The following is a 14,213-nucleotide window of genomic DNA, read 5'->3' as shown; positions in this document are numbered from 1 at the left end:
AGCGCGAAGATGAGCTTGGATTTCTCTGCCATGTCCTTGGTCTTCATACAATAGAAATAACCTTTACATGCATGCGAAAAAGTTTGCCAGATAATTGAACACACCATTAGTTGAACCCTGCTTAATAAAAAATATACTATCAGCATTTGAAAAAAAATATGTGGACATGTTTGGGCATCCTTAAAAGTAATTTTGGTCATTTTGCCTCCAAAACAGTGTTTAAAAATATGTGGGCATGTTTGGGTGTCCTTACATGTCCTTTTGATTGTTCTGCCTACAAAAAAGTGTTTAAAGTGCATTTAGGTGACATTCAAAAGTATGTTTGTGAAAAAATCAGTTCTAGCAAACTGGCGTTTCAAAATAGCATGAATAGCCACACATGCATGTCATATCACAATCTCCAAAACTTGGCAAACACACTTTGTAAAATCAATTCTACATATGTAACACCCTTTTTATGTCGCGCCCAATATGAAAGAATGGAAAGTCAAGAACTTTAAAACACAGACGCACATGGAAATTGTGTCGCATTGATTAGCTTTCACTTTATTCATTTTAAATATACCAAGTTCTATTGATTTATTGGCCTACATTTTTGGATTTCCTTGAAGCTCAGCAGTTGGAATGCTTCTTCTCCGCTTTCATTCAGCTAGTATCTTTCAAAAACTATAGTATTTCAATTCAAAAACTGATTTTAAAGACATCAATAAATGCAATCCCCTTATGATATATGCCAAAATATTCACATAACCATCTCAAGTAAACAAGCAATAAGTCCCCTAGGGTTTACCATAATACCAAAATATTCCCAAAAGCATGTGTACGCACCCCACCCTGTTTTAGGGGGGCATCGAAATGCGAATTAACAAAAAATCTTTTTAAATTAGAGTTTTGAGGAGAATTTTCAAGGAAAAGGGATCCACCCATCGGTATGAGGTCCAATTGTTCTTGCCACCTTTAACAAGGGTAATTGGACCAAAGACTAAGGATCATTTGGATCATGTACGAGTTATTGATGCAAATCCTATATGCTTGTGCATTGAGGTTTTGGTTTCAAGAATCAAAGTTCATCTTGAATGAGTGACTTGTTTTTGAAAATAAATTCCTTAGAAAATGATTTGAAAAGTTATTTGAAGATTGAAGGGTTTTCAAAATTATTTGTAAACTTTGGTTTTGTCATTTGTTTTGAAATCCATGATTAGGGATTTTAAAGATTGAAATTGAGTTCTTTGTTGTAAACTTAAGATGATTTTTGGATCAAAATTGTGATCGTCTTATGCTCAATTTTTGAGAAAATCGCTAAGTTACCTTGGCAAATAAAATTGATTTTGAATTCTTTTTTTTCCAAATCATGTGATTTGGTCTAAGATATTAGAAACTTGAGATTTGATTAGGTAGACTTCATGCATTTGTTGAAACATAGCTTCCAAAAGGTTAGAAAACGTGTTGTTTTCTAAACATATTTTGGCCAAGATTATGAATGCATTGTTTGTGTTTTCTTTGAAAGTTAAGTGAAATTTACAAATTCTTGTTGCAATATGACTTGGTTACTTTTTTGCAACTCAAATTTGAATCACTTAATTTCTTGAGAATGTGCATGTCGTGCTATTAACTTTGGGTGAAAGTGAATGTATGAAATAAGAAGAGAACCTACATGAGTCGTTCATCATTCTCTCTCTCATAATCTCAAAAGATTCATTTATATGAAATATTCATTCTTCACTCTTTCATAATCTCTCAAAGTCTATTCATTGTAATTACATGTCATACAATCTACACATAAAGATTGATTTTAATTGGAATGTAGGACTTTCTTTAAATGTCTTCGTCATATTATTAAGCACATGAATTAGAGATGCAGTCCATAAGCTTGAGACTTAACATAAAATTATCAAAATGATGAAGAATATACAAATGATGTCACAATCAGTTTTTAAAATGGATAGGAGATGTGGAGGGCATCCACTTTGGTCCCAAAATAAAAAAAATCATATTTTGTGCTGATTTAAATAGCTAAAAATTGTGGACGATTATTCCAAGAGAGAGCTTGATTCTTATGTAGAGACGACAAGTCTTTCAAACCCATTCAAGTTTCAGATTTCATACCAATGGAATCATCAACTTCTTCGGATAATTTTAGGATAGTTGGTCTCCTTTTTGAAGAAATGAAAGTTAACATTTTATAACATTTTAGGGAGGAGGATTGATCTCATGCAAATCTAAAAATTTATGGATGAGAGCAACTATCAATAAAAAGAAATATTTTAGGAGGCCGATTGAATAGGTTTAGATTTTTTTTTTATTGTTCCTCAAAGTCTAGCCACTTTATGGTTGAAAATTGGCATTTCAAATATGTAAACTTCGTCTTGAATCAATGCACGTTAAGTATGACTTAATTTCAGCAACTTGCATACACTTTACGTATGAACTACTATAATTAAGCAAACTTTATGATGAAAGAAAAGTGATTTCATAACTTTACATTATGAAAATCAATAAAATGATCCTCTTTTTTAAAAACCAGTTTGGAAATCGTGTTCCAACCTGATTTTAAAAGAGTAAAATGACTTTTAACAAGAGATTGCACGTGTGTGTGTATGTGTATGTATATATATATATATATATATATATATATATATATATATATATATATATATATATATATATATATATATATCACTCTGCAAAATAAAATTTTATGAAGGGACCACACAACTCATGAATCATCATGACTAGGTTCTTTTACATAGGAAGATTGAAAATTTGTTTATAATCTCTCCTACCACTCTTGATCAATTGAATTGAAAAGGTATGCAACAAAATGAATTTAAATAGAAAAAGATGAACAAATGCTCAAGCTGGTCCATCCTTATTTTCGTCATGCAAAGGTGGATTACATTCATGAGAATGCATCCATCCTTAATAGGTTTTTTCGTCATATATGTTGCAGCAAGATCACTCTCTCATTCTGGGATTCTCTCATGGTAGGGAGTTCAAAATGGTTTAAAGTTTGTTGTTTTGAATGGGGCGTGACCTTGGGGCCCTTTTCAAAATTTGACACATTGGTTCATCTTGTAGGAAAACTGACTCATGCATGCATTATGCATTAATATGTACATTTAAACGTATTTTTTTCATAGCTGGACATTATTATCTGTCATGAAATAAATGAAAATAAATCCTTCCCATGAGTGCTTAAATTGAAAATAACAGTAAGAAACTGAAATGAATGAAAATGGAGTAGAGTCACCTACCTTGTGGTCGGTCTTGATGATTGATCTTCCTCCTTGCTTGTTTTCTAAATCAAGTAGTGCTAAGCAAGAATCCAAGCTTGGATTCAAGCTTAGCAAAACAAGAAGAAGAAGAATGACTTGCTGAAATTTGCACTGAGGAAGAGAGAGAACTTCTCACCACCAAAATCTTAAGGGTTCACTTAAGCACCCGAACTTAAGACAATCAATGGAGAGAATAGGGAAAAATGAAGAGGAGAATGAGAAAAAAAGGGGGGAAGAGGGTTTGCACGAATTTTCCTTCTCCTCATTGGCTTCTCCCTCATACCTGCTTGGCTGTAGCAACTTGTTAAAAACTTCAAAAACTTCCCTTGATTGCCAAGGGATGGTTTATATAGAAGAGGAAAAGGGTTCAACCACCTTCTTAACTCACCTATGAAACTCACTTAAGACTTTAGGGACTTGTAAAATGAGTTAAATAAGGTTTAATGGCTCTAATTGACCAAATCCAACTCATTTACATGAGCTAAATGGGTTGGGCTAGCTACCCATCTTTGACCAAAATTTTCGATGAACATGCCTTTGTGTAGGATTTTGCCTTATTTTGTTCTATTTATTTTTTTTCTTTGTTTGAAATTGATCTTGTTAGGTTAAAATCTAGTTGTTAAGCTCTAAATGTTATTGAATTATGACAATCCAATTAAACTTTGAATAAAATTTGAAAATTCTATCAAATTTGGTTCGAAAATGGTAGTTTCATCCATAACTTGATTGAAGATGGATTTCAATTGAATCAAACTTTAGTTTGAGATATTGAATTTTAATCTGGTATTTGATTTATGCATTTGACAAATCTAAATGTATATTTGCCTTTTATAAAATCCTAATTTAGGTTTTGTGATTTCAATTTGCTCATAAAAAGATAAAATTATATAGATTGGTCAATTTTGACCAATTGACCAAAGTCAAACCTCATTTGCGAATAGTTTTGACTTTGTTTGAGGCAATTTGATGAATTTGAGCTAGGCAAGCTCTTAATTGAGCAAAGAAAGCTATTAATTGAGCTAAAGTATACTTTGACTGAGTTCAGTCAAAGTGGATTCGATCCGGTCAAGGTCTCTTTTCATCCACGGATTGGTCGCAGGACAAACCTACCCTTTTGACAGAGTTGGGCTCATGTTAACTGAGTAGCTGAAATTTGCACCACATTTGGGTGCATTCAGGTCGAACCTACTTTGATTAAGTAGATTATGTGAGTTTAATTCTAACAAATACTGCTTCTTTGCAATTTGATTTTTCTTTAACTAAGAGAGAGAGAGAGAGAGAGAGATTAATGTCTCTCTTTTCCTATGAACCCTTATTCATTTTCTTTTGAAAATAATTTTTTTTATTTAATTGAGTGAAGATTTTTTTGGAAAAGGTGGGTGTGCGACCTCTTGGGTGGGCTTATGACCACACGAGCTAGGTGGGACCCACACGTGGGTTCCACATGGTCTTGTAGATCGAATTAGATCCAATTCTTGGTTTTAAATCAAAATTTGAATTTTGCAATCAGATTTGGATTCCAAATGACATTTTTAATTGGATTTGGATTCCAAATGACGTTTGTAATTGGATTTGGATCCTAAATCCTAATTTGGATCTAGTTTAAACTCATAATCCTGCTTTGGGATTCTTGTCGTGAGTCAACTTCATGATTTGAATCTAAATTGTTCTTTAGATTCGAAATTGGCTTTGAAATTGTAATTTTTCACAATTCATTTGTAAAGTTTTGACATTGCTTCAATCAACTATGGTGGAAAAATTTGGGGTGTTAACATATGCCCCTCCTCTTTGTTGTTAAGCAAGTTAAAGACTGAGCAGGTTTGCACGATTAAGGTTTCTTTAGTGATTTTTTTAACTGTTTCAGCTTAAGCTTTTTATCTGCTCCAAATGGAGCACAACGGCAGCACTTAAAAGAGTTGACTTGGCAACAAAAATTCTATTTCTTGGAAGATTCTGAGGTTTTCTCGGTTAATGAATATTGAAACTTAATGAATATTGAAACTGACTCATCGCTTGACAAATCACCATGTAATTGGCCAACAGAAAACAAAAGCCCACGTTTCTGAGGGTAATGATTATTGCAAAATAATTTTTTTTATTCTTATTAAATGCAAATAGAGAAGTCTGTAACATTTTTAAATTTAAAATTTGAATCTCAAAATTGAATCTGGTCCGAATCCTGCTTTTAAATTGACATCGGAAGCCGAACTTTCAAATATGCCACCAAATCGGATCCACATTTTCATACTACTTAAAAAGCCGACTTTCAGTGGATATAAGAAACTTATTCGAAATCAAATTTGAACACAATGTTTAAATTTTAATTTGAATCTGATATCATTTTTTAAAATCCAATTCTGATCTGATTTCTTATGAAGGACCTAAATCTTGGGATGTAAATTATTCAGATCTCATAAAAAATAGACAATAGATAAAGAACAGATATTATTTTGTATTTGAACCTCAAAAGAGGACCTCTTAAAAGCTAAAAGGAGGAAAGTACAAGAAGAGTGCTTCTAGAGGGAAAGTTTTGTGCCGCATTTTGGAATGCCGACAGAAACTCAATCTTCCAAAACTCTGAGCCAAATAAAGTCGAACTAGAACATGACCCTCCCCTCTCTCATGCGTTGGAGTTGACGACCTTACGGCCAACTACGTCCAACCATGCATATTCAAGTTCTTCCCTAATATTATTCATACTAAATTAATGGGGGAGGCTGGTGCGGGTTACATGTGGTCAATTGCTTACTCAGACTTCAAAAAACTTCTTATTTTATATTGATATTTCTGAACATTTTTTTTTTTCCATTTACATGTTAGTGCTTCTTAAAATTTAAAAGTTTATACATGTGCCCCTTAGTTAGAATGATCATGCTTCCCCTTCACTACCATAACGCCTGCACCATGTGTTAGAAAGTTGAGTGTCTTTTCAATTATTGTTTTGCTAGGTCTTGCCCACGGGATCAAAAATGCTTGAGGACCTAGTGAAAAACAGGCACGAGTAAAGTACATCCACCATATACCGTTTACATAATTGTACTTATACCGACCTATCCAACACTATGGAACACTCTTTCGGGCCAATTCCTGAATAGTGGTAGTTCTGGCCATTTGTTAAACACAACCTCAAGCCGAGTTGCACAATGGTCTCTTTCTCCCTCTCTTTCTCTTATTCTCACTTTTTCCATAACTTATTCTCTTGTCTTTTCAACATGCTACTCATGATTAGGACAGGAGGAATGATGTAATTCGTCCACTATTTTGACAGCCAAGACATCACGTGACCAATAGAGACATTCTGATATGTGGAGTAGACCATGACCATCCAGCTTCGGCACGTATGCACTGATTAAAATGCCCTATTCAAGTGAAAAAGAAGACTTTTTGAAATGATAAAATGAAAATATTAAAAGATGAAAATGTATGTAGCATTAAAAAATTTCTAAATTTCCGCTGCATCCTTCTTCCTTTTTCCTTGTTCCTTGGTGTATATTTGTTTCCTGTTGAGCGACGATTCCGATTCACCCGATGCCGGGAAATTCGGGTGAATCGCTTTTTTTTTTTTTTTTTTTTTTTTTTTTTTTTTTTTTGTTGAAGGACCAAATTATCGCTATGAAGGTGCATGCCTCTATTAAAGATTGACGCTGCCATTGATGTGAAGTGAAGATGGTAAGACTATAAAATCTACTTTTATTTCATCTATTGTGTAACGCTAGCTTATTTCAAACATAAAATTTCCCATTTTGTGAGAAATTAAAGTTCCTATGATACTCAAATTCAAGGTAAACATACCCATGCTATTTGTTTTAGTTCACTCTTCTACGATACATGGGGTCCTAAAGCAAGCTTTTCCTTTGCCACTAATGCAAGTGTGTCTTTTGCAGAAGCAAGTGAAAACACTATTTATATAATTAACACGATGTAAAATAGACAAAAGGATACAATCTATGGCATGTTGCGCACATCATAAGCCATAAGGTGGTGCGGAGTAGACACAACTGCCTTAAAAGTCTCATATATCTGAGTACACCACACTCAGACCTCCCTCTGTAGAGGTCCGCCGCGGATGCTGGTGTCCATCCGTGAGCTGGAGAATCTCTCTTTCTCTCTCTCCCTCTATCACACAGCCGGCCATCGTTCATGCGTACAAAGAGTGCTTCAGAGCCCTCTTCTCTGGATCCCTTTGTTCTGCCGAGTGCAAAATCAATTCATTGCCAGAACTATTGAATGCCAACAGAAAGCTTACTGTAGAAGTCAAGTTAGTAAACAAAATGGAGCTGAAGAGACGGCCATCTGCCGTCTAAAAAAAGAAGGCTTCCTGTTCTGCCGCCAGAAAACAGGGGGATCCGAAGAAGAGGGTTCTAAAGCACTCTTTGTACGTATGAAAGACGGCCGACTGAGACGAGAGAGAGAGAGGGAGAGGGAGGTCTGAGTTTAACCAAAGAAGGTGGTGTACTAAGATATATGAAACTTTTATGGCATTTGCCTCTACCCACCTGATGATAGTGCGCGACATGCCATAGACTGTATCCTTTCGTCTATTTTACATTGTGTTAACTATATAAATAGCGTTTTCACCTGCTTCTGCAAAAAACAAACATGCATTAGTGGCATGACAAAACTTTGGGGAATACTACAAGAGTCTTTTAGTTGATGGATTTTCTGAGACAAAACCCTAATTATTTTTTGTTCATTTTCCTTCATTGGCTTTCAGTTCAATTCTTGATTGTTTGATCATCTTGATAGTTCATCGCGGAGAATTCCTCTCTTTCACTTCATCTAATACCTTACAATTTTATATTACTTAAAGCAGAGAACCAGGGATTCACGAAAATTTAACTATGAACAGGAAAACGAAAAAGCGTCATCGATTGAGTTTCATGAAACAAACGGCACTGAGATGGACGAACCACATGCGAAGAAAATAATACCCTGTAGTTTGAAAAGGAGATTTTGTACCTCCAATCAAATATGGCTACAAATGCTTGAATATTTATATGTAACAAAGAAAATAAATACAAAATAATAGACTCTCCCTTTCAACGCAGAGCACACAAAGATTGGGCAAGCTTCGAACCACATTCATCTACTCATTGTTTTTTAATTCTTTGCCTATTTCTATACCCGTTACCCTCATTCATCTACTCATTGTTTTTCAATCATTTCATTATATATTTCAAGGGACTAAATTTTTTTGAGTTAGTGCGCCTCAACTGAAAACTCTCTGTCACTGCCCTCTTTTCTCATGTCTCTCGCCTCTATTCGCCCTTCCTCTCTTCCAGGGCTCCGGCGATGGTCCTACGTTCCTGGGCTCCGGCGATGGTCCTACTGCACGGTACACAACTATATCCGTGACATAGCGGATATTTTTCTACCTGTCCAATATTTTAGAAGCCATAAACTGTGTTAGGAAGACCACTTATCGAATGTTAACCCATGAATTTGCATTTCTGTTAGAATCATGCCACCGCGGAACCACATAATTAGGTACATATTCCTAGTAATCAAACCTTTTAGAAAGGTTCTATATACCAAAAGTAGGAAACTTAAAGCATCTTAAAACAGAAGAGCGGTAATTTCCATTAGCAATGACGTCAAGGCACCGTTGCCCAACATCATTCTTATTCTTAAAAAGAGAATTTTGAATTTTCTGTGGTTGGTAAAAGCACCAAACAACTTAAGCAATCTATGGAGACCCTCTGCCCAACTTCAACAACAATCTATTGGGCTTTCACAACTTAAGCAATCTATGGAGACCCTCTGCCCAACTTCAACAATCTATTGGGCTTTCTCATTGCTAATGCAAATAACCGCTCTTCTGTTTTTAGATGCTTTACGTTCCCTATTTTTGGTATATAGAACCTTTCAGGTATATAGAAGCTTTCTAAAAGGTTTGATTACTGGGTAATATGTACCTAATTATGTGGTTCCGAGGTGGTATGATTCTACCAGAAATGCAAATTCATGGGCTAACATTCGATAAGCAGTCTTCCTAACACAGCTTATGGCTTCTAAAATATTGGACAGATAGAAAAGGAATCCGCTATAGTCGCGTACCACACGGTAGGACCATCGCCGGAGCCTGGGAAGAGAAGGAAGAGAGGAAGGGTGAAGAGAGACAAGAGACATGAGAAAGGAGGGCAGTGACAGAGCTTTCATTTGAGGCACACTAATTCAAAAAAATTTAGACCCTTGAAATATATAATGAAATGATTGAAAAACAATGAGTAGATGAATGAGGGCATATAAATAAGCAAAGAATTAAAAGACAATGCGTATAGGAATGACTTATTTAGTATCCATTATCGTGTGGATACTTCTTTACATTACCAGTAGATTTTCTTTCGAAAGAGGATTTACAAGGATTAAATTTTTCTCTATCTTTATCTCCTCCCCTTATGGCAGCTCTATCTCCTCATTGGTTGGACTCCATGTCTCCATATCTTTTGTTCCCATACCTCGATAAGCTTTGACTTGGACAGCCACAATCTTCGTCTTGACGGTTTTGGGAAAAGCTGATCACAAGCTTCATTGATGCGTAAACTACTTTCCTTAACAACACTAAAGCATTGTTTCATTTTGTTAATGTTTGCTTAGGGGCAAACGCGTTTGGTGTAAAACTCCCAAGGTCATATCCTTGTGCCATATGCCGTCTTATTTGTGGGGATGCACCCAGGAACTCCACTGACTTGGGGCTGGTGGCCCTCGCCACCCACTAAAGTATAGTTTGTTTTCTAAATAGGAAAGTGCTCCCTCTCCACACAGTGTGTTTGTGTGTCGATGGAGAGAGAGAGAGAGAAATATCATGAAAAATTATCCTAATGTGAATCAATATAAAAATAAGTACTTTTTATGGTTCAGTGCATGCAATTGCCCACACCGACCTCCACCCCTACCCATAGTAATATCACAAAAAACGAGTGTTACCGATCCACTAGATTCTTGAGGAGTTTGCACCGCGCAGTTGTAATTAGTTGGTTGAGTTGGGCAATGGAGTTTGGAAACTCTTATAGGTGAGCAACATTCATCTAGATGGATGACCTCTCTTAGCACTGTCAAATCTCCCAATCCATCCGTTATAGCAGTAAGACCTTTGCGACATGCTAAGTTGAGGGTTCCAGCCTATTAATATAACCGTTCGATTCATCAATTTTCTTCAATCTCTGGCAAGAATCAATCACCAACCTCACTTAGGCTTGGCTTAAGAGAAGAAATATACTTCTTAAACGAAGGGGGTTAGGGTATTTTATAATTTTTTATGAAGAAATATACTTCTTAAACGTTTTCACTTTTTTAATCCACATAAAAGTGCTTCCATTTTTTTACTTAATCAGCAGTATTTTGGTCATTATACACCACAGTGCACAATTTTTGTCCAATGTGCACATAAGCAGTTTCGCCGTCCGCTCCCTTTTAAAAAAAAAAACCGAAAGTGTAGCCAAATTTTGGGAAATTTTATCATAAGTTTCACATTCAAAAAGAGTACAACCTTTCCATTGTTAAAGTTCAGTTAAGCATGACATTTTGAATGAAATTTTGTAGTATGCCTTTATATTCATGACTTGTGAGCCTTTTAACTTTTGCAATATCAAAGGTTGGATCTTGTGGTGCATTAATTTCCTTAATTCACTGCACTTGCCCCAAAAAACATCCTATTTGCAATATTAATTTTTATCAGCCCAAGATCGTGGTACATGCAGGCAGCTGCATTTTCTATCGAAACAACATGAAAGAGATTTATAGTAAAGGAAATAATATTATAAGAAAAACACACAAGAGCTAGCTTTTCAATATGAATCTCATTTGTGTGACAGAGAATGTTTGAATGCAATTGCAGAGACAACGCCTAAGAACAAAAGAAGAACCACCAAAAGAGCCAGAATACTAAAAAAAATCTGGTCTGAGCCTCTTCGGATATTGAAATTTGACATTTTACTAACTTCATTGGAATTAGGGGTGGAGCCAGAAATTTTCTATGCGGGGGCTCAATTGCAGTTTCAAAATTTTATCAGGGACCAAGATACAATTTTTCAAAATTTTATATAGGATAAATGAATTTTTAAAACATTTTACATGTAATTTTTGGTTTTTTTTTTTAGTAGGGGCAAAGCCCATGTGAGCCCTACCTTGGCTCTACCTTTGATTGGTATGTCTGAAGAAGATTCTGTGACCCAAGTTATCCCGCTAATTCAAGGTCCAGAACGATCAATGGTCAAAGTTTTTTGAAATTGATTTAGCCTTAAAAGGGCAGAGCTATACTCTTAGGAGGCCCTTGACTGAAATTATGGTTCAGCTTTAACATCAGTTTGAATTATTTTAACACACTGTCACTCACTTTTGGGTGGGTGGGAGGTCAGTTAATAACTCACGGCTTGAAAAAGAGGTCCCAAAGTTCCCCATTTAGGACATGGATGAGGTATAGTACATAGTGACGTGATCACTGTTTACAGTTTAGAAAAAGTAGCACTCATGAGAATCAAATTGACTATGGACCTTCTATATATGAACCTTCTACATGATTACCTACTTGACCACTTGTAGTATGCACTTTGATGCAACGAGGATGGCCGCACAGAGCATCTCTTATGTTTAATAAAAAACACAAATGACATTATGGATACCCGGGGTCTCCATGGGGCATGTGTCAGACGGAGCGCACAATGAAACCTTAATTTAATGGCTAGTTGGATTTGAGTAGACCTGAGAAAACTGATGTTGGGCTGCCCCACAAAACCCGGGTCATTGCTTCACAGATCAGATTCGTAGGTGTTAATTGTATATTTATGATCATTCCTTTTAGAAGGAACAGATTAGACTTTTTGTTTTTTTTTCGAAAGTGAATTTGGATTTGAGTAACACAAAATCTACATAATCGGGTCAATTCTCTTTTGGTCCGGGTCGTTGTTTCCCTCCAACTTCCCATTGGGATGGAAATTTTTGTGATGTCGAACTGAAGTTTCGGCTATGAGTTTGATTACAAACTTCCATTTAGAATCTGGATCTAATTAAAAATCAAATCCAAATAAACCATTCTGAATTTGGATCGACAGTTGGGTAATTTAGAGAGAGAGAGAAAAGGGGGTGGAGTCCTCTAGACAGGGTAACACGGTCATTTAACACGAAAATAATAGTGTCATATTTGGGATGGAGGTATGATGCTGACGAGCTGTGAAATGGTTAGTTGAGTGCTGCTTGCATCATCCTTTTGCCTCTTCAAAAAGAAGATCAAAACAAAACCAAAGCTGAATTGGATATTCGTTGTTGAATGGAATCGCAAGAGCGGTAATGAATCGGCTCAATCGACTTTGGAATCTGAGTTGCTTTCGGATGGATTTCAAAGAAAAAAATGCTCCTTTTATATAGACACATAAATGGTTTCTATTTTGCTATTAATTTGTCCGTTGTTTTCCTCTTTTCTTCTTTAGTTTATTTATTTTTTCTGACTATTATTATTAATTCCAAAGTCGACCTTAAAGAAGATTAAAATGATAAATATAAAAATACCAATTTCTTAAATTTTTTTATCAAAAATATGAAAAATGGAAAACTCATTATCAAATGAAACAACGGTCAACTCTCCCTGTCCCCTAGCCATAAGATAAGGTTTTGTCTCCCAATTTTTTGTCAATATTTTTTTTTAAAGAAAAAAATTGTTTAAAAAGGGCAATTGTATATTTTATTTCATTGTATTTTAATAAGCTTTTAGGAAGAGGAGGCTGTTTGAGAATTACATGCAAAAGTTTAGCAACCTTTGGAAGAGGTTTAAAAGTTAATTAGGAGGTTATATGTTATTCAATTATTCCTATATGTTATGACCTCTAACACGGGACTATGCGTTATTGGTTGTAAATAACCAAAATGCCCTTGTTAATTAAATGGAAGACCCCTCTCCCCATTCGGCAAAATTGGAGATTAGTTTGTCATGTAAAATTATCAAAATATCCCTATAATAAAATGTGAGAACATGTATTCCCATGTTAACCACATAATATAGAAAGTGTCCTCCTCGGGGTTATTTGATAACAGTGACATTATGTAACTACTGCACTTATTTGGAACAACGTTTATGTGCAACAATATCTCAGGAATCTACCTTAATACTTAAGGCAAATAAAGGAAACAATAACATACTACTGTTACCAAATGACCCTGGGGTGTGAGGAGTGTGAAACCAAAATACTAAGAATGTGGTTACTTTTAATATGCTCTGGTCTGCCCAGCCTTTACCTTCTTGTTTCCTTCCCTCACACCAAATATTAATAATAATAATGATAATAATAATAATAATAATAATAATAATATGTTCTTGTAAATCAAGGCTTATTGGTATTGCAAAAGAAAAATGCCTTAATTCACTGTTTGAGATGTTGGTAAGTTGGCATGCTAGAGGGAATGCAACGGTTAATGATAAGAACACGTTATAGTGACTTTAATGACAATTCATTGTCCATTTAATGACGGACTTTTACAATTTGGCAATCCACAACAGTCTGGCATCTCACAACATTGACTTTCCTGTTTTTTTTAACTCACCTAATTAGACATATATAAATATTTGAAAAAATAATGTGTTGGGAGTTTTTGTTGCCTAATATTAATTCATACATTTTTATCTTTGTTTTTTCTCAACCATCCATTATAAAGGATAGAAGGACCTTCATGAGTGAGTTAGATGACTCTGAACAGTAACAATAATGTGTATTTATATACATATATATATAATATGAAATTAACCATATAATTGTTTACAAGTAATAAAAACAGCTTAATGATTAACAAATCATAATAAAAAAAAAACAATTTGCTTGTTGGTGCAACCAAGCCACACACTTCACCCGACACAATCGGAGTGCAACAATGTTTTTGAACAGTCTGTATTACTCAGAGCAGAATATTAAAGCTATCAAGTATTTGTTCTTCGTAAATCTGATGGTCAGA

The sequence above is a fragment of the Nymphaea colorata genome, chromosome 3 (genome assembly GCF_008831285.2).
Source record: "Nymphaea colorata isolate Beijing-Zhang1983 chromosome 3, ASM883128v2, whole genome shotgun sequence".
NCBI lineage: Eukaryota > Viridiplantae > Streptophyta > Magnoliopsida > Nymphaeales > Nymphaeaceae > Nymphaea > Nymphaea colorata.
The sequence above is the reverse complement of the archived record's forward strand: the minus strand, read 5'-3'. Positions refer to the sequence as shown.